Source organism: Falco cherrug, chromosome 1, assembly GCF_023634085.1.
Source record: "Falco cherrug isolate bFalChe1 chromosome 1, bFalChe1.pri, whole genome shotgun sequence".
Taxonomy (NCBI): Eukaryota; Metazoa; Chordata; class Aves; order Falconiformes; family Falconidae; genus Falco; species Falco cherrug.
Genome location: NC_073697.1, coordinates 8,937,117 through 8,963,399, shown reverse-complemented (window position 1 = coordinate 8,963,399; position 26,283 = coordinate 8,937,117).

Genomic DNA, 26,283 nt, shown 5'->3' with positions numbered 1-26,283 from the left:
TATTTCTTTAGAAAGTACATGCACACTTGCAGGCGTGAGTCACTGCAGCAGAGGATTGTCCTTATTTTGAGGGACAATGTTGGGAAGACAGCTGCCTTGGGGTATGTTTCACTAACCCCAGACAGCAGCCTGGAGCTCTGGTGCTGTTATCATCAGGACTTAATTCACCCAACACAAACAGTAATATCACCTTTCCTTGAATAATTAAAACACGTGGTTTCTTATGCTTAAGACACACAAAAGAAAAAAAAAAATACATTCTCTTAACCATTACCTATAACTAAGTTGTTCAGAGGTCCATTTGCTTGTGTAAGAATGTACTGCATCAAAACAAGGGTCCACCAAGTTCACTATCACAGTGAGCAGCGTCAGTTGTTAGGGAAGAACATAAGCCACACAAATACAGTGATACTTCCCTTGCTAAATGTTCCCAGCTTCCAACAGTCTGTCATTGCTGAACTTCTACACCTGAAGGCTGCATTTGAATACTGAACAGCCACCCCTGAACCCTACCTACATTATCTGTAACATTCCTCTTTTTTATACAAAAAGGCTATATCAGCAGATTTACATATGTGCATTAAAATGTATACAAAGAACAAATAAACAAAAAAAACCACCAAAACAAGCCATTCAGCGTAGCTGCTTAACTTTGGAGCTGAACCAAATCAAGAGACTGGCTATATCCCACAGGCTCTTCCCATCAAAATCCCTCTCATTCTGAGCATTTGCCCAACAAAAGGGGAACAGAATTACTGTACTAAAGTAAGGATGGTCCTGTCACTGGTCCAGAGTCAATTAAAATTGGGGGGTTTGAAGGAGGGGGTTATAGATGCCAGGATTTTTTTTTTTTTCCCCAGTTAAAGTTAACTCAAAGAAGGCATTTATTTAAAACAGAAAATTTTAGACCTCTCCTGAGGAGAGAGTATGAATAGCTCACAGCTGCCTTAAACCTTCCTGAGATATGCATAAACTACATTTTTATTAGAGCTGGATTATACTAGCAGCTATCCAGGAGGTTCAAATGCCTAACCACTGGAGACAATCAGAAGCACACAAAGATCTCTGCATAATGAACATAAATATCCTTTCAAACAGAAAATCATAATCTACTCTGCTGTAATCAAGTCTATATTGTTGCATAAAGAATTTTAAGCAGAAGAGCAATAGATAGGACAAGGAAAAAGAGAGGAACAAAAGAAACACAAATGTTTCTTCATGATCACTCTGTTTTAATCATTTTTTCAATAAAATAGTTATATATGATAATTTATTATTAGACAGTTTCTTTCATCTCGTAAGCACAATTTCAACATTAACAAGGTAGCCTTCCATCCTCATATTTTAAATCAAAGCTTCTTTCAGGAGTTTCAAAATGCATATGTTTTTGAGACGAACTAGTGCCTGCAGAGCATATAGTCACTGCCTATTGCCAGCACTATGGAAACAGCTTTATACAGGTTAGAATCCTTGCCAACAAGGACAAGCCCAGTGCCAAACCTCAGTCCAGGTAAGGAGCTGGCTGTCAAAGATGCCTGGATGTTCTTTTTTCTGTTCTTCATCCACAACCCGACCCCCTTTTCTGCCACACAACAACTTAACTGGTGGTGGGCTCTGGCAAGCGACTTTTCAACAACAGAGTAATAACACCACCATTTTGGCTTTTACACACCTGCTTTGCAACGCTCAGAAAAGAGGATCTTAGAGGAAATCTGGGACAGACCTACACAAGAAAACGCAGCCTGCTTTGGACAGCGTTTGTCCGTCTTTCAGTAATTTCATATCCTCAATATTCTGAGGAATGGAAAACATATTAAGTTTTATTAATCCAGCACAGATGCCACCTTTTGTTTCTTGGCAGCAAAACCGCTTTAGAGGTATTATTTTTACTGGATTCCATGAGCAAGAATTAAATAAAATGGAACAGAAGGAACACAAACAGGTGCATTTTCTCATAGAAAGAATGCTGCTACATAAGGAGCACACCAATTGTTGCAACTGAATGCATTGTAAAAGAGTCAGAAAAGCATCTGGAAATATTTATTGCAAAGACTTCCCTATGATCGCTCAAAAGTATTTTCACAAAAAATCAGTTGTTTACTGAACGAATATCTCATGTTTACATTTTATGCCTATGAACAGCACATCTCCAGTTAAGTGCTGTTTATGGGGCACAATTAAATAACTATTCCTGATAGCACCTCCAAAACTTGAAGAATTTTTACTACATCACACAGCCTTTTTTAGGACAGGTAGAGACAGTTATATCTGAATGCCAAACTGATTATTGAGGTAATATATAGAAGTAGCAACGGTCTATTTACACATCTATTTAATACTACAGGTGTGAAGAAAGTCAAACATTTAATTAAGGTATAAAAAATATTCCAATGTAGGAATCAGAAACCTAGCAATAATCTTCATTAAGGGCTTATTTGTACAGAAAATGTAAAAATAAAGCCATTTTAGACAGCATGTATTTTAAAAACCAATAAATAAAACCAAACACAAAATGAAAACAAGCAGAAAAAACATAAGCCCAAACTGAACTTCTGGTCAAGCTAGCAAAGCACGTAAATGGCAGTTATGTACTAAATGACTAGGCTGCTTGCAAACTCCTGAGCAATCTTTATCCATCCCACAAGTGTGGTGATATTTCCACTATCTCATTACTAACAAATCCAAAACCTAATTAAAAAAAAAAAAAATGAGGTGTAACACTTTTCAGTTTATGGATTTTTAACAGCATGCTGTACATACCGCTTAAAGGAAACTTTAAAGAAAAAAAAAATGAAAAGAGAGAGGAGGAGAGAGATTTTGGCACAAAATAAAAATATCTTCACAGTGGGACCCATGGTGCTCTGGATTAGTTTCCCCACGATAAATGCTGAAAGCCTCATTACTTGATTAGTTAAAACACTGGGAAATATACATTCTAAATATACCAAGGCAATCTTTCAGTGGGTAAGATTGACCTGAATGGCATAATACATATTTTTCCAATTCCCATTTTTATGACTAGGAAAATACTGCATTTAAATGGAAATGCATTATTAATGGAATATACAAAGCTTAATAATTTACTATCAGTGTTCATGTAGCCTAAACAACCCAGTATATCATTCTATTAGTACATGCAGATCCTGGCAGAGACTAACCAATGGGCGTGGGGGGGATGACTTAGTTCTTCAAGAATGTAATAGCTATTTACAGTCATAAGACACAAGCACAGAGTAATAAAGAACAGCAGGTCCTACAGCTTGTAAGGCAAAAGCAGAATTCAGCTTTGAGAAGGGGAGGAGGAGGAAAGACATATAGCATTGCCTCATGTTAAAAAACAAACAACAACAACAAAAAAAAACCCAAAACACTAAAACAAAACAGGCTTAGATGTTACATGACAAACTTAGATGACATTAATTGATTCAGGTCTGCTGTCTTTGAAACAGGGTCTTTGGCTATATAAATGTAATAGCATACTGCACATGCAGTCAGTGGAATCTAAATTGCAGTCATCTAATCCATCTAGCGCTGATGTCCGTTTTGTTGAGGGAGGTCACCCACAGACAACTCAGTATCTCACACAGCCCTTTGGAAAAAAAAGAAATTAAAAAAAAAAAAGAAATGGAGCAGTGAATTTGGGAAAAAAGGAAGAAAATTTTCTTTTCTGTGTTGGATTATATTCCTTCTTTTCTTGAATCAATACAGAAAAAAAAAAAAAAAAAACCAACACAAAGGTGAATTTAGCACAGTTGGAATCTAAAAGGAATCCTTTTACACTACCTGCTACTACTACCTAAATACAAGAACCACTTAGCTGCACCAACACGCTGAATAATAAAAGAGAGAAGAAAAAAAAAAAAAGGCACTTGGTAACAGGAATAAAAAAGCAATATAAAACTCATTCATGGAAACATCCTGACAAAAAGCTAATAAGACAAAGACTGGATACAACTACACAGCAGCTGGTATCTGATGTCATACCATAGCCATTAACATGACAGAGAAAAACAATTCTTACTTAACTTACTAGCGTACTTACAGTATGTACCTGTGACAAGGCTCAGTACGTTTTGAGCACTCTTCACCTCTGTATTCATATATATGAAACTGTATCATCTTCCAAACTATGCTCCACATTAGATTCCTTGAGGGAAAGGAGGTGAGCACACTGTGTACTTCATGTTCGCCTCTTAACCAGGCCATTTTGACAGACTGGGGAGGAAATTTTCTACTTCATACTCCCCAGCCATTGACCAAGCCAGGGAGAACATGAACCTTAATATTTGTTAGAGTTTACTAAACACGGTGCCTGGCTGCTAACTCGGAACACCTCTGTGCTGTCAAAGTTGTGTGAAGGGACTGGGGTCTGCATGCCACAGCACATTTCCTATCTCTTGCCTCCTTAACAAAACAATATATTTCTTTAATCACAAAATTTTATGTTTAAAGCCACGCAATTTTTTCAAATGCAGAACTCTAGGAATACTCATTGGAGATAGACAGGAGTTTGCTGACACATAACACGCTTTATTGTTTTTTGTAGGGCTGCTCCAATAACATCAGCTTTTCAAGCCAGCAGCCATCAGGAGCACAGGGATCAAAAAAGAGAAAAACAAACATACAATCCCCCCCCAAAAAAACCCAAACAAACAAACAAAGACTGAGCAGCCCAACTCTTCAGCGGAAAAAAAACCCCAAAAGTCTGGGTTGGTGGCATTCCCTCTCTCTGAGGCCTTCCTACGGCAGCCTCGCAGAAAGTACTGAATGCTTAATGTTGACAAATCATTTGCATTTAAAACAAAAAGTTCCTTATAATTCAGCATCCTTTCTGCATAAAGTAGTCCAGGGGGACAATTATATAAAGACATCCACTCTATTTTGACACTTCTCTTTATAGAAAGAAAATACAAAAACATAAAAGGAAACCAAACAGTTCCATTGTCCTAAAATTAGTAAGGGAGCATTACCCATCACCAACATTCGTATACTTTCACTCCAAAAATGTAGCACTTGACTGAGTACATTTCTGTCCTCATGCAATCCAGTGGACAGTTTATTATCCCATGTTTCAAAAATAAATGGTGTCAATGAAGTGAAACAATGAGAGATTGTCAAATACCTATTTAGTTTACATAAATTACACCTCCCTCTCTGCTGCTCATAAACAGTACTATACATTCCTGGAACTATGCATGTGACATTATTTTGCAGGAATGGAGCACACGCATGCTTTTCTCTTTATACCCCAGCAGTCTGACTAACTAAGGTTACATCAGCGGGCATCCTTCAGCCTTCAGCTCTCACATTCAGAAGAGCCTTCTTACAAGCTCTTTTTCTACCCTTTCTAACCTCATTCCCCTTTGCACACAGACACGCATTACAGTAGGGACCGGAGGGCAAGGACTAAAGCCCTAAGCATGCATTAAATTAACTCATTTTAAATTTAGAGATGCATGGACACACCAAACTATCTAAGACTTGGTCTCAGGGGCACCATTTTATACTGCCACAATGTTCTATTTTCACTGTAGTACATCTCCAAATGGAAAGGCAGTAATTTAGCTTAGCTCTAACCTGATATCACACACTTATAATTAAAGGGAAATATTTAAAGTAGGACTCAGAAGAATAGATTTTTTTTTTAAATGCATGAAATTGGCTTATCCTGAGATATAGGTTATTATGTAATTGAATACATATTAAGGCATTTGACAGACAAAACCTTTAAAGTCAGGGTTATACTCCAGTCAAAGTTAACTGTATTCAGTTGGAAGGCGGGGCAAGTTTCAATAGTGTTCCACCACATAAGAGAAGCTAGCGATTTAAAGTGGTCAAACATACATACACATACCTAACATACACACATACAATGCACACACAGAGTTTTTGATGCAAAGCCGATCGTTTTTTTTCCCCTCTGGACTTTTGTAGCCATCGAGTTACCAGAACTACAAGTGGTCCTCAGCAAGCCAGACACAAAGAAACCCTCAGTCTCATTTGGAAAAGTTTTAAGCCTACTATGCTGTAGTTTCAAAACTGTTGCCCCAGACAAAAGTAAGCTTAAAAACCTGGTAATTATAGTGTCACTGCTGTGGCAACATTCAAGTTAGGGCTAAGATGGTACTTGTATTCTTGTTGCAATGTTGGCAGAAAACAACACTTTGGGCTGAGAGTTCTTATGCTTGATCTCACTGCAGATGTCTACATTTATAGTTTTCTGTTTCCAAGGAAAAGGGAATATGTGGAGGGGCAGAAGGGTAAAATGGGAAAAGAAAACAGTAGGTTGTATATAAAGCTTTTATTCTTAAGACTAATATTACCAGATTTTTTTAAGCCTAGATAATGTAAAACTCATTGTGGGCCACATTCTGTCCTCATTGTTGGCCTTGCTGTGCTTCACTAAGCAGAACTTAATTTCAAAACTGAAAAATGCCTTCTGCTTCTAAACGGTATATAGTGTGACATTGTCCTTCTTCCTTACTCTGCTTTTGCCTGGCTCATCTGCCTTCCGAGTTTCCCAAATCCTAAATTCACACTTAGTATAAAGCTGTCCAGAGCAAACAGATGAACACAGTCGGAGTATTGTGAAGGGTGATCTGCGCTGCTGAATGTTGAGGATATAAACACATTACTTCTCTCATCTAAAGACTCTCATTTCACCTGATCCTGAGTGTTTAGATAGGGTCAGAGCTGCCTCAGTCTTGTCTGATCCAGCATGCAAGTACTGATTCCTCTCATAGGAGAATTATATACTAGTAACATCTACGGCATCTCTGCAACTGACTTCCATATGTTCACACTATCTATCCTGTAGTAACCTACACTTAATATTAAATATTTGAGCAGATGGAATAGAAAGTAAGTTCAGCACATCCACATTACTGTAACATTGCACAACTGATTAATTTGATGAAGTCAGTAACAATGAAAGCTGAAGATCATCTAGGAATGTCTCCCAAATTTTAGAAAGCACCACACTAGTTACAAAATTTTGTCATAGTTTATCACCACAATTTTTATTTTTAATGTCATTTCAGAATAATCACAATTTTTATTTTTAATGTCATTTCAGAAATCATACATCAATGTAAATCAATTACTAGAAGTCATGAATTCTCAACTTCCAATCACAAGAATTTTATGTAGCTTCACTTCATGACTTCAGCCAAGCCACTTCACCTACCGGTAAGTTTGAACACAATGTAGTCGACTTACTTGCCATACAAGGATAGGATCACTTCCAATTATACAAATACAGTAATAGCTATGATTTCTAAACATCCCCGCAATGCAACTCATCTGTACTTTGCATGAAGTCCACTGGTTCATGGACTCCTGAACGGGAATATCTGTTACCACGCATAGTTCTCAGCACAAGGACAGACAGACTATTCTCTCAAACATGATAGTGACCACAAAAGACAAAGGAAACTCAGCATCCTATTGACACGACAAGTGTTCGTATTCTATTGGGTGTTTAATGGTTAAAATTTTGGCTTATTTGTACCATTGTAATATCTGTTTTTAAGTTAAGGCAACCAACAGAGTAATTAATATTTTAAATATAACTTCTTTCTTTTAAATATTTATGTATTCATGTGGTACAGTTGTAAAATAAAGTCCTTCACTTTAGTGCATACATTTGGGGGGATGAAGATAAGGTTGTAGTGGGAAAAATTAACCGTGAATTTCTTGACTTGTGTATAATAAAAATATCAATTTAAATGTCATATTAATATTCATATATTTGATTCTGTAATTGTTTTAATTGAGAGAAACCAATTAGGGAAGAAGAAAGTGCCTATTAGCCCACAATAAAAATAATAGATTTTTATTCATTTTGTACTTCATTTTGAAAAGATGTCTCTGCCGGTTTTTACTGACATTTCCACTTAGGGAGACTGCTGGGTTTTTTTAACTGCTTTTTTAAAACTGAAGAAGTTTTTGTCAATTATACCATAAAACCTGAGGAACTTTCAGGGCTCTGCAATTTAAATGAAGTTACTTCTTCGTAAGCAGATGTAAAAATCAAAAGAAACTATTGTTGATATTTTTAAGCATAAGTGACATTCTTCTAGGTTCTTCATTGCTATTTCATTTAACTGATGGTAACTTACAGAGCAGGCTATTAAGAGAAAGTGAACTATTAGAATGAGAGAGGCGGCACTATTATGTGAACAAGCACTTTAAAAATCTTGTCAAGTATTTTGGTTTCCCACTTGGCTTTTCTTGGGAGGAGAGAAAGGAACAACAGCAAAACCTTGCCTGAAAATTGGCACTCAGTTTTAACAGCTAAAATTATATTCTTAAGAAATGAAAAGTATTATAACGTAGGGTTACTTGCAATGTGTTTATGGACTCACCCCACATGCTTCCTCCCCTTTCAACTTCAGTGATGTTCCTACTTCCAACAATTCCTCAAGTGGAAAAGAATCCACCCTACAGGAAACATAGGGAGGAAAATCATTTTGATAAAAGAAGTATCCACCCCATGAGTTTATTAAGAACAAATAGAACACACTAATGAATCCCTAAGGCACAAGGATTAATACCACCACAGTCTTTGCCAGCGTCTTCCTCCTTCAAAATGATTTTTTATTATGGATTGTTTGGCCTTTTTGAGTGACACCATGATTTTAACATGGGAGGAGGAAAAACAACAGCAACAACAAAAAAATAACCACAGGATAAATATATATAAGGAGACATTTCAGCAAACAGTTGCATCACAAGGATACGTGAACAGAAAAGAAAAACTTGTAGACATTTGAGAGTCAAAAATGCAATTGTACTAAGCTAATTTCTGACAGCTGATAAATGTCACAACTTGCTAATTAGCAATGCTGAAAACAGATGGATTAAGCTATGACAAGCTTACCTCATAATCCTCACTTCACAGTATGGGCAAATATCCACTCATAAAACCTGCCTGTTACTCTTCCCTGGATGCACCAGCCTTTAACACATTCACTGTAATTCACCTTCAAAGATGACTGAAAGCTTTCTGGGACCGTTATAAGGAAAAGGGCATTATTTTTAAAGGTGACGTTTCTCTACAAAGAAAGATGGGCTTCTTACTTAGAAGAGATGGGCAAAGCAGACTACAAAATGTCGTCTTTAAATAAAAGTATTTTATTATTAAATGTGAGCGCGTAACGTTTTAAAATAAGAACAAGCATCCTTTTAGTAACATCTGTACCACACTATCAGCACCTAATTTTCTTGTCACAATTGGTTTTGTATCTTGAAGTGATCACTTTGTATGAAAATTTTATAAAGAGAATAAAAAGGCAGGCAGGTTTTTAGAGAGGTTCTTTTACATTGGCTTGGGTTGTTTTCTTGGTTTAAATATGTTTGGGGTTTTATTTAACAGAACCTTGTATACTTCTGGAATAGGACAGTCACTGCAGGATGGTATTGTGTAACTGCAGACATTGAAAAGACATCTTAAAGAATACTCATTAAGAATAGGACATTTCTCAACGATAAATAAATAACTTGAAAAACCAATGGAGGAAAGGATGACTTGATAATGGGATAATGATACACACTGCACCAAAGTCGGTTAATTGAAGGTTTGCCATGACCACTGAATAACAATCATGGTAATTGTCTTCAGAAATATAATATTCTGCTAAAAGTAGAAAATTACCAAGAGGAAAGAAAATTGTAAAGGAATGAAAATTAGTAGACTTTACATACTAAAATACAATGGTAGCTCTCAGTCTAGAATGGCAGAGTAATTTTCAAAATTAGACTGGTTAGTTAATTGTGCAATTCATTTTGCCAAGCACTTCTGAATAACACTAAAAACGATCACAGGTTTGATAGGGAATAAAAGTTACCTAAGAACTACACCAGCTTAAAGACATGCATACACAAAACAAAGACGACAGAAGCAGCCTAGCAAATACAGAGCTTTACTGTCTATATAACTAGTCGTCTGTGGTTCAAATCTTATTGCAGGTTTAAAAAAAAATAAAAAATTAATTTTTAAAGAGTTGGTATCTCACATGCTAGAATTTCAACTGTAAAAAATAAGAGCAGCAAACACTTATGATAGTGAATCATAAATATCATCAATGTGGGGAAAAAAGTAATTTTTAATATATGTAACATATAACATTCAATACTGTAAAAATTAAATCGAATTATACCTATGCTCAAATTTGATTGGAGTTACTTGCAAATGTAGCATTGCTTTCACAATGAGATACATACGTGATTTAAGAGCCCTGTGAAATCTACTATCTAGGGTTTTGCTGTGACAAATTGCCAGTGTTTTAATTGTTACAGAATAGTATTTGGAAATGCTACAAAGTATGAGCATGAAATATTTAAAAGATGTTACTAGAGAACAACATATGCACTGAAAAGACAGATTTTAAGCATTTCATTATTTTACTCCATTTAAATAACCCTGGTATCTGCTTGTCACTACAGAAGAATGAATGGTGACTTTTCTGCAAAGCCCTACAGTACTCAGAAAACTATTTCAGAACAAAGAATGGAACAGAGCGTAATTTTGAAAAAAACACAGTTTCAAGAAATATCATTGTCATGGGCGTGTCTGCCTGGGAACATTTAGGATAGATAAACTAATCAGATCTGGACACAGCAAAAGTATAAAGGATTCCTAATGAATGCTGAGAACCAGTAGAATTAACCAGGTAGGACAATAACCACACTAAGAGACAGTGTCTATGTGGCTCTTCATATGTGGGAGAAGACATGTAGAAGACGAAAAATTAGCAAACTGCTTTAAATATACCAATTCAAAACCTCAGAACACCAGAAGGGTATATCCAGTGAAAATGAAAGAGAAAAATATTAAAAGAAAGTACTTATCAACATGAATGCAATTAGCTTTTGGAAATCTTCTTCACAAGTTATAACTGAGGCCAAGAGCTTAAAAGGATTAAAAATACTAATGCAAATCCATATAGATAATGAGGGAATCCAGAATTACAACAGCAACTTATAACTCAGAAGTGTTTATTTCATAAGTGCAAGGAATCTTTCATCTTCCAAAAGCATGTGGCATTGGCCACAATAGTATTTCCACATGAACAGGAAAAACTGTTTTTTCCTGTGGTGAAGCAATAGTAAATGCACTATCTTAAAAAAAAAAAAAAAAAAAAAAAAAAAAAATTCACTGCCCTGAGCATACAAAATGCCAAATGCCAATGAAGATACGAACTGGCAAGATTTCCCAGTCAAATCTGATGCAGACATACCTGGACAAGATCTCTGATCTCTATGACGCATGAGGATCAGACTAAATTAACCAAAGGATTCCTATCTGTTTTTAAAACCTATCAGTATCATTCATTAATTTAATGATCCACTAGGGCTTCATAGATGTGGAGGAAGATACCAAAGATTTTGCCTTTCCCACTCCGGCACCGTACGACAGACACGTGACAGAAAACCACCAATTTTCTCCCTACACTTATTTGTGATTGTACATGGGCATACAATAAAAGAAGTAAAAGTAGGAAAAAGTTATCCATTACTCTTGATAAGTAGTTACTATGAAATACTTGAAAGAACACCTGCCAAATGGCACAGCATATGCAAGCATATTTAATATGAATATTTAGTAAACATCCCTGCTCCATACATATCTGAGAAGAAAAATCTTTCAACAGTATGAAAGCCAAGGAAGAAGAAAGGACCAAACCTGAAGCTTGATTTCTTGTTCAAGCTCAGTAGCACCCTGCTATCTGATATCACTAGATCCACAAGTCACGTACTTGGTAAGCTGACAACTTTTTTTTTTTTTTTTTCTTTCTTTTTAATTTCAGTTAGGTTAGGCAACCAAGTTTAAAGCACTTAATACCAATGTTAAGACTTCAAAAGGTTCTGACTGGTGTACTTGTACCATCTAAGAACAGATGCAAGTAAACTCAAGTCATGCTTCCAAAAACTGGGGAAAAACAACCCTGAATGATCCGTTAGTTACGTAAATATGGAAGTACATAAATATGGATTTATCCTCTGCAGACCTAGAAAGATATCTATAAAGATTTTGTTTCCTGTTGGTTAAGTACATTACTACATCATCTAGATGACCAGTCTAGAACCAGACTGCATTTTGGGTTTGGATTTGGTTTTCGTTCCCAGAACTCTACATAAGAAAGAAATATTCTCCATTCGGAGGGCATCAGCTCCATGGAGCACATGAGCAGTAACAAAAACCCACAACTCTTGCACTCAGTTGTTGTTCAGGACTTTGTCACGTTTACTTAGCTTTGAATATGGTTCTGTCCTGATCTAGCCAAGGCATTTCTCAGGATGAGGATGATAAGATGATCTAGACAGTATTACCATCGTTCCAGGAATGCAGTCTATGACCAAATCGACAGTTCATGTTCACACAAAAATCATTAAACTTGTCTCCCTCTAGCAGGCTTTAAAGTCTGCTGACTTCTAATAGTTGCAGCTAGCAGTCTAGGTTGGATTTAGATAGAACTGATGGAACAAAATGACTTAGATATCAGTTAATGATCTGCTGTCAAAACATATTAGATTTTATACTGATTGTTATATAGAGTCAACAGTTTCTAAATTGATTACCTAATACTAGGTTCTGAAGGTCAAGATTTTCAAAAACAGCTATGTGGCTTCAAAGCACAATTCTATTTTTAGGTACCTAAATAATTTAGTTTTTATACTAAAAAAGAAAAAGTAGAACACTACTTTTCATAATATGCACACCAGCATAAAGGAAAACACAATACAATAGGAAAATTGTCACAGAGCACAGGATTATACTGTTTATGGTAAGTTGTGTTCAAGCCATGTACTCGTGAAATCAAATCCATCTGAGACCTACCACAGGTTAAGGTTTAGGATGTGCTAAAGCAGCTTTTGGAAAGGTGGGTGGGGAAGATAGAATATGCCTTGGAACATATCATTTCAGAGCATTCCTTTGTTAGTTCGAAGTTTGGTTTTGTTTTGATTTTACCTGAAGTATTGTGAAGAACTCAGTTTAAGGTAGCCAAGATTAATAAAACATTAAACAGCCCATAAATTTAGTTTTATGTGCATACAGTTCTTGCAGGCCCTAATACAACTAGTTAAAATAGCCAACTAGAATAATATGACTTAAGATCACTGTTTGTCTAACCGGCTAAATTCAAAATGCAAATCCTTTAGGGAAGAAAAAGGCTCGCATAAAGCACCTATATAATTAATCCAGGATCCATCAAAGACAAGTTCCCCACAGCGTGTTATTTATTAGCATGTTGTCTAGCCTTGATCCTAGGTATGTAAACTGTTGCAGTTTCCAAGCACTTCCCCTATAGGGATCTTCCATGCTAATATATGACACCATTACAAAGGTTTTCTTCATCGCATTATAATACAGTTCTAACACCCTATATGTTCTGATATATATTCTGATTATATTCTTTCAGTTCCATAATTCTCCTTACTCCCTGTGAATACAGCCTGTGATACATCAGAAATCACTCTCCAAAGCTATGGGTACTGGCTGGGGGGAAACAGTCTGAGAATTTTTCACAATCTTAAATCTACATTTAAACTTAATGTTTAGAAGGTGGAAAATTCAGATTAATTAGCCTAGAAGTCCATCTATTGTGCTTCATGGATATGACTATGACGCTTCAGGGACTCCCAGATCCAAAGAAAAAAACCATAATGATAACTAGATGTGTGGAATAAATACAGGGACACTTTGAATTCCTGTCATAAACTCAATTTAAACTGACACAAGAGGTTTCCTCTTCATTTATTTTTTTTGTTTGGAACAAGTGTCTTTACTAGCACATTCAGGAAGACACTCATTAAATGCAGAAGTCTCTATACGGGCTTTTTTTTAAAAAAAAGACTTATCCTCTAAATAGGATTTACTACGAAAGGTAGGGTTACACTCTAACAAGGACATTTCCCAGGATGCACGGTAACACAAACCAACCATTCATCCATCGCTACCCATGCAACACAGTTAACTCCTATTAAAAGCTTAAATTGATTCAACCCACACAGTACAGCACAGAGGTCTCAACCAAACAAAACTTACAAAAGATGTCAGAAGGCAGCACGAATTACAGTCAGTGCTGATCAGTTCAGGATTTTTCTGCTGAACTACACAGCCTCCTTAGCAGAGACACTTGCCCTCATCACCAGCACCCAGCCCCATGTTACTTCTCAGAACACTGAGTACATCCCAAACCCACAGAGAAAGGAAGTGCAACAAGGGTGTTTTCAGCTTGCCATGAAAAGAACAATAAATAACAGAATGAAAGACAACGCTTTCAAGCTTCTTTGCCAGCTCAATATTAACATAGATCACCACAAACACAAGAGCTTCACTGATACCTCATTGAGGAGAAGAGCGAAACATCCCAGTTTTGTAACTCATTTGTTTCACTACAACTTTCAGAAGCCTAAATAACAAAAGCTAAGCATACCGAGATTCCAACATTTCATTTAGCTGTCAAGAACAGGCCACCCTCTCATGCCAGCGAACAGGCACCTTCCCATGAAGTACACAAAACAAGAACAATGATTCTGACATGAGCCTTAAAGATTTATAGATTCAATACCAAACAAATTAATTTCCATGCCCACACAACAACAATATTTGAGCAAACTGAAAACAAAGTTCTACTAAATCGTCAACATATGATGCTCTGTATTAGACCAACAACATGATGTCCTAGCTGCCCTCACTGGTTACCCACATCTCTAAGAGCCTGTGCTACTTGGAGAGGAACAAATATTCAGATGCAAGTGGCAGACAGAAAACAAAAGCAACTGTAACACACCAAAAATTAAAGAGACAAAGCACAAGTTTGGCTTTCATTAGATCATGTTGTGCAATCTCAAGCAATGGAAGTTGGAAACTATTTTTTAATAATGGGTGTCTACTGCCTGTGTAAGGACATGATAACAGAAGAACCAACAGATGATCATATAAACCGATGCACAAATAAGACATGCCCTGATAATACAGGGATAAGTGAAATAAAAATATTTAATCTTCCTACTATTTTAATCCCTCTCTTCCAGTATCTCTCAGAAATATCAATCTTCCCCCTCAGAAAAATCAATTGAATGAACGGATGAAGCACCTTTTACGAGACTGCTACAGTGGAAGTACAAAACATGGCACAGGCACTGGCTCTAGAGCTTCCCACAGTTAACTCAGAATGCATTTTAATATGAAAAAAATAATCTTTTTAATGAATAACTTTAATATAAAGAGAAACCACATAATCTGATAAACTACAAGAAAGGAAAAAAGGCAAACTGAGTCTTCCTTTCAAAAAAATTAAAGGATTATGAATTCTGAGTCTGATCGCTTACTGATGTTGAAAAAAAAAAAAATCCCACTGAAAAATACTGGTGAGTCAAGGCAAGCCTCTCATAGACACACTGATGTCAACAAAACTTCCACCAAGAAAAATTTGTTTTGCAGTCAAGATTAATTTCTGGTGAAAGGCAACAGGAGAGGAGCACAGTATGTGTCCCCTCCTCCCTGAATGGAAGGACACACAAATCCAGATGCTGTAAGGCTGAGAGACGAGATTTTCTGTCCAATTTACTTGTCTACGTATCAGTAAGTTTATAGCTAGGCAACATTTTTTCTCACTTGAAATGGCCAGTCATGCCAAAAAAATATTCAAATATCTCAATTAAGAGCAGTAAAGAAAGTGCACTGGTATTGTAAACAGATTCCTTGTATGGCATATAAAAAAGGAGGGAAGAGGAGTGGCGAGATCTGGAGTAAAGAGATTTGCTGCACTGTGCCTGTCAAGATAATTCATGTAATAGGAGTTTGACAACTTATCACTCCTCAAACCAAAAAACATTAATAAAAAAAAAAAAAAAAAAAATCAGCCTCAGACCGAAAACAAGGATTGTATGTACAGCAGAATTCGGTGCATCGTGAGCTAAGCCAGAAGGTGGAACCCTATTTTGAAAAGCAGATCTTTTCCAGCTAAGAATGTGCTATTCTATATCCCAAAGCATTGAAAATAGAGACTGGAAGAACTCCCTTGCTTGCTACCATGTTTCCCCAATCTGATTGCCGTCTCGTCTAACACAGACTGCATCTCAGCAGAAAACTTCCAGCTACTGCCAACCTCAAATGCCCTTCATGAATCCTTCTTTCCCTTCCCTCCAAGATTTCTCTCTCACATGTGCTTCCTCACTGTGAGAGGCGTGTCTGTAAAGCTTAAACTCAGGAAAGGCACTATAAAAAGCTTTGGGTTTTGTTCCTGTCCCCCACCACCCTGCTCCTCCCCACTCCATTTGCAAAAATTAATCACAGTGCTGAGGCAAGGGTACATTTAATAGTTTATTGATGGGTGCCTAAATATTGGAATTTCAAAGTAACTTTATCCTTCAACAAGACCACATAGGATCCCATGCAATCAGATCCTTCTTGGATGAAAAATAAGAACCAAACAATATAGTAAGAATGCAGTTTTCTTGGAGCAGGTTATAGAAAAATCTGCCCTTCTAAATACTGCACCATTCCCCCAATAATTTTTAGGGTTTACAACACAAAATACTCATTCTGCTTTATTTTCAGATTTGCTTGACCCACGTTCTGTTACCCACAAAAGCAAAGGGCTAATCTCGATGTTTGTTCATGATGTTCTAGGAACATAACACAGGTTCTTTCAAATAAAAAAATGACACATTTCAGACTTTTAGCTGAAATTAATATATTGGGATTGAGAAATATGCTTGTGTATACAAAATGCACAATCCTTTTAATTTTATTTTTTTCAGTTATAAAATATAGTCTTAAGTTCTATCCCATCCATAGCTTCTTTCTATTTTAAAGCAAAAACAAGTACAGAACTTGGAAAAATGCGGCAAAAAAATATTTACTCTCATAATAACTTTCTATTGAAGTAATTTACATGAACACCGCGTCATTAAAGTCCGTACAGCGGTCTCTGGAAGAGCTATGCTGCCATCTATTGATAATGAGAATATAATTCTGCTGTGATTTGAGAGCGTAGGAAAGTTAATGTTGTATTAAAAACAACTTTCCTGCATTTATAGATCACTCAAGACAATAACTCTCCTCTCCTTTCCCTTTGCTGCTAAGTACATAATGGACTAAGTAATTTGCATAGAATAATTTGTACAATATATCAACAGTGAAAGTTTTGCAGCATTTAACACTTGAAGGAAGATCACTCAACTTGTGTATATTTACATACCTACAATCAAGCCATATTTTTTTCTTACAAATGTGATTCTGTCCAAATACATTCAGCACTAAGGCACAACAGAAAGGTCATTCTGGAACAAGTGAATAATCACAGCAATCAGCCAAAGATATGCAGAGTAAACATTTAATGAAAAGGAGGCATCAAAATAAGTTTTTTTTCAGCAGGTTTAAGTGCTCCCTGAGAAAATTATGTAGCTAGGGAGCTCCTAACTAGTTCACCCTTCCACAATAAGCCTACAGTGTTTGAGCACCCATGACCAAATTCTGTGAATTCCTGATACTGGCTGCCATATTCTTCATGCTAAAATATTATCTGATAGATAAAAATGTGGTAAGTTATTTCAAATTAATAATTGCTTAAAAAAGAGACTAAGGGTGTTATTTCTTCTATTATTTGTATAGCAAGCCCTGTTTGTTATATCTTTGTTTTTCCTTAAAAAACAGACCACATACATTTTCAGGGAACAAGAACAGCAGCTGGCAGCAGAGATCCCAGAACACTTACAAATTATGGAAGCTACATGCTCGAAGTACCAATTCTATTCTTTCCTAGCACCAATAGGTTCTTAAATTTTTACTTCAGGAGACAAAATAAACATCATGTATTATTTCTGAGCAACTAAAAAGCCTGATTATTTGCAGTCACCTTTGGTAAAGATGGCATTTGGAAAATATTTTCAACCTAAAAGATTTTATTTTGCTTTTTGTAATGTCATTTGTTGGGACATGACCAAAAGCACTATGCATCATTCAGGATAATTAGACTTTGAATTCCAAATTTGACTTTAAATATCTGTGTTACTTTATGTGTGTTACATTTCCAATAGGAACGAAGCATGAGTCATTATTTTCTCCCTTGTGACATACGCTGCAAGAAGTTAACACTGGATACAGCAGAAACTCTAATGCTTTTTAGTTGGTAGTGATTCCACTCTGCTAAGACTCACCACCGCCCAAGCACACCATACTTTTTGTGGCAGAGTGCTTTGTGGCTACTATGTCTGTCGCTGCCATGGCTAGCCTAAGAGGAAAAATAGGAACTCTGAAGGTTTTGCTCGGGGCTATGAAGTTCTGATGGGGATGGACTCCACTACCCCCCTGATGAGAGCCTCTGGCTGTATCTGCGCTTCTCCTCTCAAGCTTGACCATTATTGACTCTCTTCTCTCCTCCATACACACATTCTAAAAAGACTAGTGAAATTTTGAGAACAAACAAAACAACAAAAAACCCCAACAACCCAAATGTATCTTTTTCACACAGATGTTGATTGCTACTTATTTCAAGCCTGTGTATAAAGTCTAAATTCCTTGAACTCAAATCCAAGAACGGAACGCATTCCAAGCTCTGAAAGGCTGAACTGCTAGCACAGCTCAACAAGGAATGCTAGGGAAGCCTATGCCAAAATAAGAAACACACTAGAAAGTGCATTCTATGATCCCCAGAAGAAGATGATAACATTTATTTGTTTCTGCTTTCATTATAGCTGATAAGCAATGTCATCGGCAGTTATTTCACTGATGTAGACACAGTCAGCTTCTGTGTGCCCAACTGGTTTTAATAAGATCATTCAAGTCTGGATATAATCACTTGAAGAAAAAGGAACATGCAATCACACACACTGAATGTAAGAGTGTTTAATGAGATTTTGGTAATGTATTTTCTCAACCTTAGGAGGCAAAGGTTCTTTAAAGCCATTTTTCACCCTTTGAATGTGCATACTGCAACTTATTATTACAAAGCAAGATAGGGGAATCTTATTTGATACACTTCATTGTATTTTATATTAAAATTCAGGAATTCTAAGCCTTTTTAATGCATAGAAATGTGAAAGAATTTACATCTTCTGCTTTAGTAATCAGCCATGTTATTGTCTGTTACCCTTAGCTGAATTTCATGTCAGAAGCAATACCCTTATCAATGAATCATGGGGGACCAAACCAGCAGTTTTTACTCATGCAAAACTACCATTGACTCCAATGTCTAGAAATTACCGCACGTGTAATATGCAAAACTACACAATGATTTAAGACCTTTGCCAAAATTAAGCCTAAGAAGCATACTTACTACTTCTATTTTAATACATGTGGTAACAATCTCACTATTTTTAAAACACATTTACAATATTAAATCCTTTGTTATCAACGTTAAGGGGATCTTTGCTTGAATCAAATTGGTCTGTTTTCTTACTGATTTTCTAATCCCATTTAAGTACTTTCTTCAATGAGCTTTCTATTCTTCGATTTTTCCTTTATGAGACACTAATTGATACCACAACAGTATTTGGCAGAGCATAGCATCATTTCTCCAAGAAAGCTCATCTTGAAAGAGAAAAAGAACTACTGTCAGTTACTGCAGATTGGAACTGAAGGACATTGGTATAGTAGCACCTAAAAAAAATATAAATAATGACTTTCTATATTGTGCCTCATTCTAGAAAGCAATATTAATCTTCCATCACCGATAATATTTACATTTTTCAAGACAAAGCTTTGCCTGCAACTAAAAAAATGAAGGCAAATGCTGGCAACAGGAACAAGAGACAAACATGTAACACAAAAATCACCAAAATAAGAAGAGATTAGAAGGCCAAGACATGGGTTCCAACCCATGGAAGATGAAATGCTGGTCACTGTTACTGATGTCAGCATGCTTCTTTTTTAGGGAGGTTAAGTGATGTTTTATTACCAAAAAAATCTTTTAAGAGAACAGATCAAATGGGCATATTTTCAAAGCAACATATGTGGAGGATTAAGGGAGGCCATGGAGCTTTGAAAATGTTTTTATCTCACAGATTCTATTTCTGATACACTGTATTTTATTTTTTCTTCTTTCCCTTGCCCGAGTCTTTCTTCCTCCTGTCATACCAACCTCTTCTTTATTTGGATTCTCTTCCTTCATATTTTCTCCCTTCCGTCAATTTGGACTTACCTCCCTTTTGCCTCTTTTATCTCTGTTTAATCTACTTATTGGCAGCCATGCTGTCCTTCCCAAATTGTCTGTGTTGTACGGCATCTAAAAGCACTTCCAGATTAATGTTTCAAACAAGAGGATCCAGCAGCTGAAGCCAAAACGAAATCCCCCTGAGAAGGTCAAATATGTCAGAACTAGTTTCTCTTTAGTGACTTCCATATACTGTGCATGGTGGCTTCAGCTGGCTGTCACAGTGCAAGTTGCTAGAGTAAGCTCTGAACACCATTCCTACAACGGTATAGAATTGAGAATTATTTCCGACTGTGGTAAAATGATAATTTGGTAATAATAATATAAATATATAATAATAATAAATATATATAAAATATAATAATACTATAATAATAAAGCATAAATGCCCACTACTTATAATCTTTCAGCTTAGTTCGCTGTCTCATTAGAACTAGACTTTTTGGTGTTTTGTTTACTGTTCCCTTTTTATTGATACATCTTACGTGGAACATCGATTCAAGCTACTTTTTTTTTAAAAAAATAACGTTTTTGTCTAGAATGAATTATCAGTCTTCGTTGCCAAACACAATGAAAGCATCAGAAATAGAATCTCAGTAAGACTTTGTAGGTATACTTATACCAGGCTTGAAGGTTGCAGCTAAACTACATGACAGGATGGCAAGGCACCTGCTGTACTAGACCATGGTCCCTTAGTTCAGGAACTTGCTGCTCTTCCTGAACATTTTGGGAGACATAATTACTCCCTCTGCACTTCAAAATATTACATTTCTTCCCAGCAGAAACCAAGGTGAAAGGATGAGAGAACAGGGGGAGGGAGAATTTAAATCAAGCACCAATCTACACTTCGAAGGGCTTTTTAATCAAACTGGTTTCAGGGGGAAAAGGGTGGGTGTGTGTAAATCCTTGGTGAACGTCCCATCCAAATATGGCAGTATGTTGGTTAACCATAAACACTGAGTAAAAACTGAAGCTTTGATGGGAGTTTTAGTTCAAATGTTTCATACCACATTTTCCATTATAGGCTAGGCTACACAGCAAAGTTACTCAATGAATATTTTTCTACTTCCTGAAACAGGAAAAGCATATTATGGTTAAATTATGCAATTTATTTATTATTGCAATCACATTTTACCTCAAAAGCAGGCTTCTTGAAGCGATCCAATTTACTTTGCACTCAAAAGAGTGGCTGGACTATTTCCCTTCACTGAGCCCTTGGCCATTTTCTGCTGGGGGAATTTTCAAGGGCTGGTGAGTGGACAGGGGGATTGCCTGCTGTGACCTACTATGCTGTAATTAAGTGCTCATGCTTTGTCCATGGGGTTTTTTTAATTCAACATGCTAATGCTTTCTGTTTTAAAATCTGGGCCACATGTTACAGAACTGCTTTACCAGCATCCCAGCTGACAGGACCATGTTTTGATTGGCAAGAACAATCTCTAGGCTGCTCAGTCCTTTACCTTTCTTCTGAGAGGCTACGACTAAACAATTCTTATTCTACTTTGAGCGTGTTCACTGATAGTTTCAGATTCTTCCACCTTATCTCTTAATAGCTGGACCCACTATACCCTATTTATCTTCAACAGTAAAGGTGGAATGTGCATGAGATCTACAAGGGCTGAGAAACCACTTCCCACTGGACTGGACCTTTCTTTTCCTCGCCACTATTCTCAGTGCACCAGAAACAGGCAAAATTTTATATGGTAGTTTGATACAGAAACACGTTTGAAATGCCCTACAATCGGTGTGGCACCAGACTGAGAACACAGAACAATTTCTGAGAAAACCACCAACCTCCTCCGATTAATTCAGCAACAATTCCTTTTGCAGCAATGTCAGAGACCCAAATGGATAGGGTTTATCCATCTGTAGATAGCACAGGCACAACATAAATCCATTTGTTTAGCCAACTCTAGGCCTCCTGTCTTTTTTAGAATTGTTTTTTTTCACCTAGCTCTCCCTTTCTTCATTCCTTTACCTTAAGATGGTGCTATGCTGTATCACCAGAGTGATGACACGTAATAAGGCTTACCACAGCTGAGAACCTCTGGTATTTTAAACAACTTTAAAACAAGGCCGGCAAGGAATCAGGTTCCATAAAATACTAACTACAAGGTTTTTGTTATTGGATTAATTGAATCTGCAAATCACATTTTAATTTCTACATACTTTAAAATTTATACATATTTAGAACGTATATTTTTCCAATCACCATGTATCAGACAGAACAGAGAAACAAGCAAACAGGTTAGGTTATATCTAGATTAAAGTTGTGTAAATAATTCATTCTTAAAATCGGTGCTTGATCAACTCAAAAGCTTCATTTGATCTTCTCAGGAAACTGAACAACAGAAAAGTAATTTCAACATTAAGTTGACTTAAATATTTTTGAAGTCATAATCTTTTCAAAGAAAACTTCAGAGGAAAAATAATGTCATGTATCATCTCAAATACCTCAGAATATTTAAACTTTCAGGAGAGAGGAACAAAGAATTATTTTGCATATGAACCTGAAAAGCAAATAGTTGTTTAAGTCAAAATTTTTATTTTAGTGAAGCATTCACAAAAACAATGTGTTACTTACTTCCAATTAGGAAAGTTCACAATTCAGTATCAGTTAACAAATATATAGATTAGAACCTTAGATTTGAGGAGACATGGGATATGAAGAAAAATAAAAACCAAACTACTGCATGAGATCAGGAGATATTTCTGTAACATCAGCTATGCTTTTCAAGCATTTTTTAAAAATGTAATTCATATTAATAATTGAGGGAGATAATGGACAAATACTTGACTGCAGATCATATTATCAAGAGTTCATTCATGCATCTCTGCAAATAGCAAACACTTATCTAACATCCAAACCTCTATTTACCTATTTATTTAGCAGCAACCAAAATATATTAACTATAATAGCAATATTTATAAATAAGTTCTGAAGCTTACTTCATTCAAATTAATATTTTCCAAAACACACTTGCAGAATCCTATCACCATGAAGGTATAAAATAATTAACCATAAGTAACTTATATTTAGCTTTAAATATTGTATTTTATAGTACACATAGTAAAGCAGTCCTTCTAAATCAAACACATTTTAATATAGTCAAAGTCATATATCTGGGGGGTGGGGGGGGTGTGGAAAGCAGGCTGTACCAAAGCAAGGAGGCTCACATACAAACAAAGGAGCAGGAAGGTAATTTTATCTCTACAGTATCACTGGGATCAGTTCGGGAATATACTAGCTTCTGATACCTTGAAAAGAACATTAAAAAAATATAGGACGTGCTAAAAAAAAAAAAAAGGAGCCTCAAAAAATTATTCAAGTATTGGACAAAACGTGTTAAAGTGAGAGTGAAATAGCTCAATCTGTTTAACCTATCAAAAAGAAGACTGAGCAGTAACTTGATTAGAATGTGTAAGAACATTCACAGGCAGAAAGCATTGGGTACTAAAGTGCTCTTCAAATGTAGCAGAGAAAGACCCAGCATTAAGAAAGGGCTTGACATTAAATCCAGAAAAATTCAAATTAAGAATAAGTCATAAATATTTAACAGTGATGGTGATTAACCACTGGTACTACTGAAGGCATTGCCCTTCTCTCAGTAGTTTCAAATTAAACCTGGGAGCTGTTTCGAAAACATACTTTCATCAGACAAGTCACTGCTTTCCAAGTGAGGCTATCGGGGTGAAATCTTAAAGACTATGGAATAAGATGGGACAAACCAAACCTGCTGGCCTTAAGATCTATAAAACATACTGGCATTCATCCTAAGAGCTCCCTAGGTGCTGTATAAACAGGTGTTAATACAGGTTTCTCAACAGCTTTTAGTGGAACATACCAATTTCCTTCCAAAAAAAAGTTAAATTTCCCACTTCTGCCAGAGGACTGTATAAAACCCTCAGTGTGATAGCCAGCACAGCACATACAGATAGCTTCTTTCTCCAAAACCTAACCGTGTTCATTCAAACAAATCATAAAATAGATATTACTTGTACAACAAGCCAGCCCAACAGTTTATACCAGCACAAGGGTCAGCTCACCTTTACAAAATTAATTTGAAATCACATCAGGTTAGGTAACAAAGGGAGGGGGGGAAAATTAAAATTAAAGAGAAGAGCAGAATTTGCCGCCCCGCCCCCCCCCCCAGCATTTTCACATTTTCTAATTAACACCACTATTCTAAAACATGTTTTCAAATGTATGTCAATGACACGAAGAACCACAGCATGAATCAAGAGAGATACTTTTACAACACTGTCAGTCTTTTTCTATAACATTACAGAGAACTGATGTGAGCAAACCAGATTCACAGATGATTACTTAACCTCTTTCCATTCCACATGGTTCCATTTCTGAACCCCCACAGTAGCAGCTAAAACAGTCACATGTGGGTATGTACCCATCTGCAGGGTCACCCCCCAAAAAACTCCTCTTAGGTTTTATTTCTGAGCATGACATTACGTCACATGGAATATCCCTTTGGTCAAACTGGGTCAGCTGCCCAGGTTGTGTCCTCACCCAACTTATTGCGCACCCCAGCCTATTTGCTGAGGGGGGTGGGCAAAGCAAGAAAAATGAGAAAGCCTTGGTGCTCTGCAAGTGCTGCTCAGAAACACCCAGCACACTGCTTTAGTCACAAATCTGAAACACAGCATCACCATAGGGGCTGTTAGGAAGAAAATTAACTCCATCTTAGATGGACCCAGTACACAGGTGCATTTAGTCTTCAGCAGACAAGAGCTGGAAATCATCTTTCCAGCTCTTAAGGGCTTACCAAAAGACTCAACTCCACCGAAAACAAGAAATAGGCCAGAACAGTAATAAAAGTTATGAAGGAAAATAATAACAGGAATTAGTTATATATCCAGAGAAAATATTTTTCTTGACCTTCCGAGTAACAAATCAGTCACTACTCTTGTTCTGCAATAGCTTTGAGATGAAAGAAGGTGCAGAAGAGAAGATGAAAGGAACTGAAATTCCACACGTTTTTCATCTCTGTCATTTCTACACACAGCCACTCTATCAGCAACCCCTGGTTTTCTCCCACATGAAACAGACCGTGAAATTTTACTTTCCCTCAAACTCCTGCACAGCCACATATGGCAGGTTATGATACAAACCCACATGGCCAAAACACAGGGTACCACTGTTCATCAGATCTGGGATCATCAATATTTTTCTCCCATAAATAACAATAAAGACTCCCTAAGCAAGACAGGAACATCCTTCTTGTCTATGTTATGTCTTTTTTGCAGAAGGAGAAAGGACTTCAATTCCTTTGGCTGTCAATCTGCCTCCTTTGACAAGCATTAAAATTCACTTTAACATCTGAATAATAAGGATTGCTGACCCTTCCACACTGATAAAAATAAATAAGTGTCAGTCAGACACCAGTTTAGTCACACAGGTACTGTAAACTTTTTTCTAACCACACCGCACAAATTTATTCTTTCAGCTAATCAGAATTCAAACAGAACAGAAATCAAATGTCACCCTGCCACACTAACATCCATCAACCACAATGATTACATCTACATCCATCATTTGATATAATAGGAGCAAAGTCATTATACCAGAACGTTGTCAAAAGATCTGGAAGTGGTCTTCTATTTAGTATTCCACCATATAACGTCTACAAGATTATTTCAAAGGCAGCAATGCCTGCTTTGAAAATATAAGAGAGCTTGCTTCAGCATTTTCCTGGCAGCAGACCATTATTGAATAACAGCATTCGCTATGAGGAAGTACCATTACTGATTTAAGCTCTATAAAAGGGAAGGGCATTGTATTTTCTGTTCCATCAGTTTTTAAACAAGAAATGAAATTTAAACAGTTAGATTACTTTCACATACACAACTTGCAACTTACCTGAAAAGAACATTATTGTTCAGCAGAAGTGTTGGCTATATCAGGTAGTTCAGTAAGTTCATTCCAGTGTCTCCTTCACTTTGGAAGTCCCATTGACTTTGTCTCCTCCTGTGTTTAATTTTACCTGAAATACCTCAGTACTTTTCTCTAGCTTTTTGCAAATAGTACTGACAATAATAATAGTTTTACTTAGATGCAGCGGTTCATAAAATCAACTAATACATTCACAAGAGAGTTTGTGGA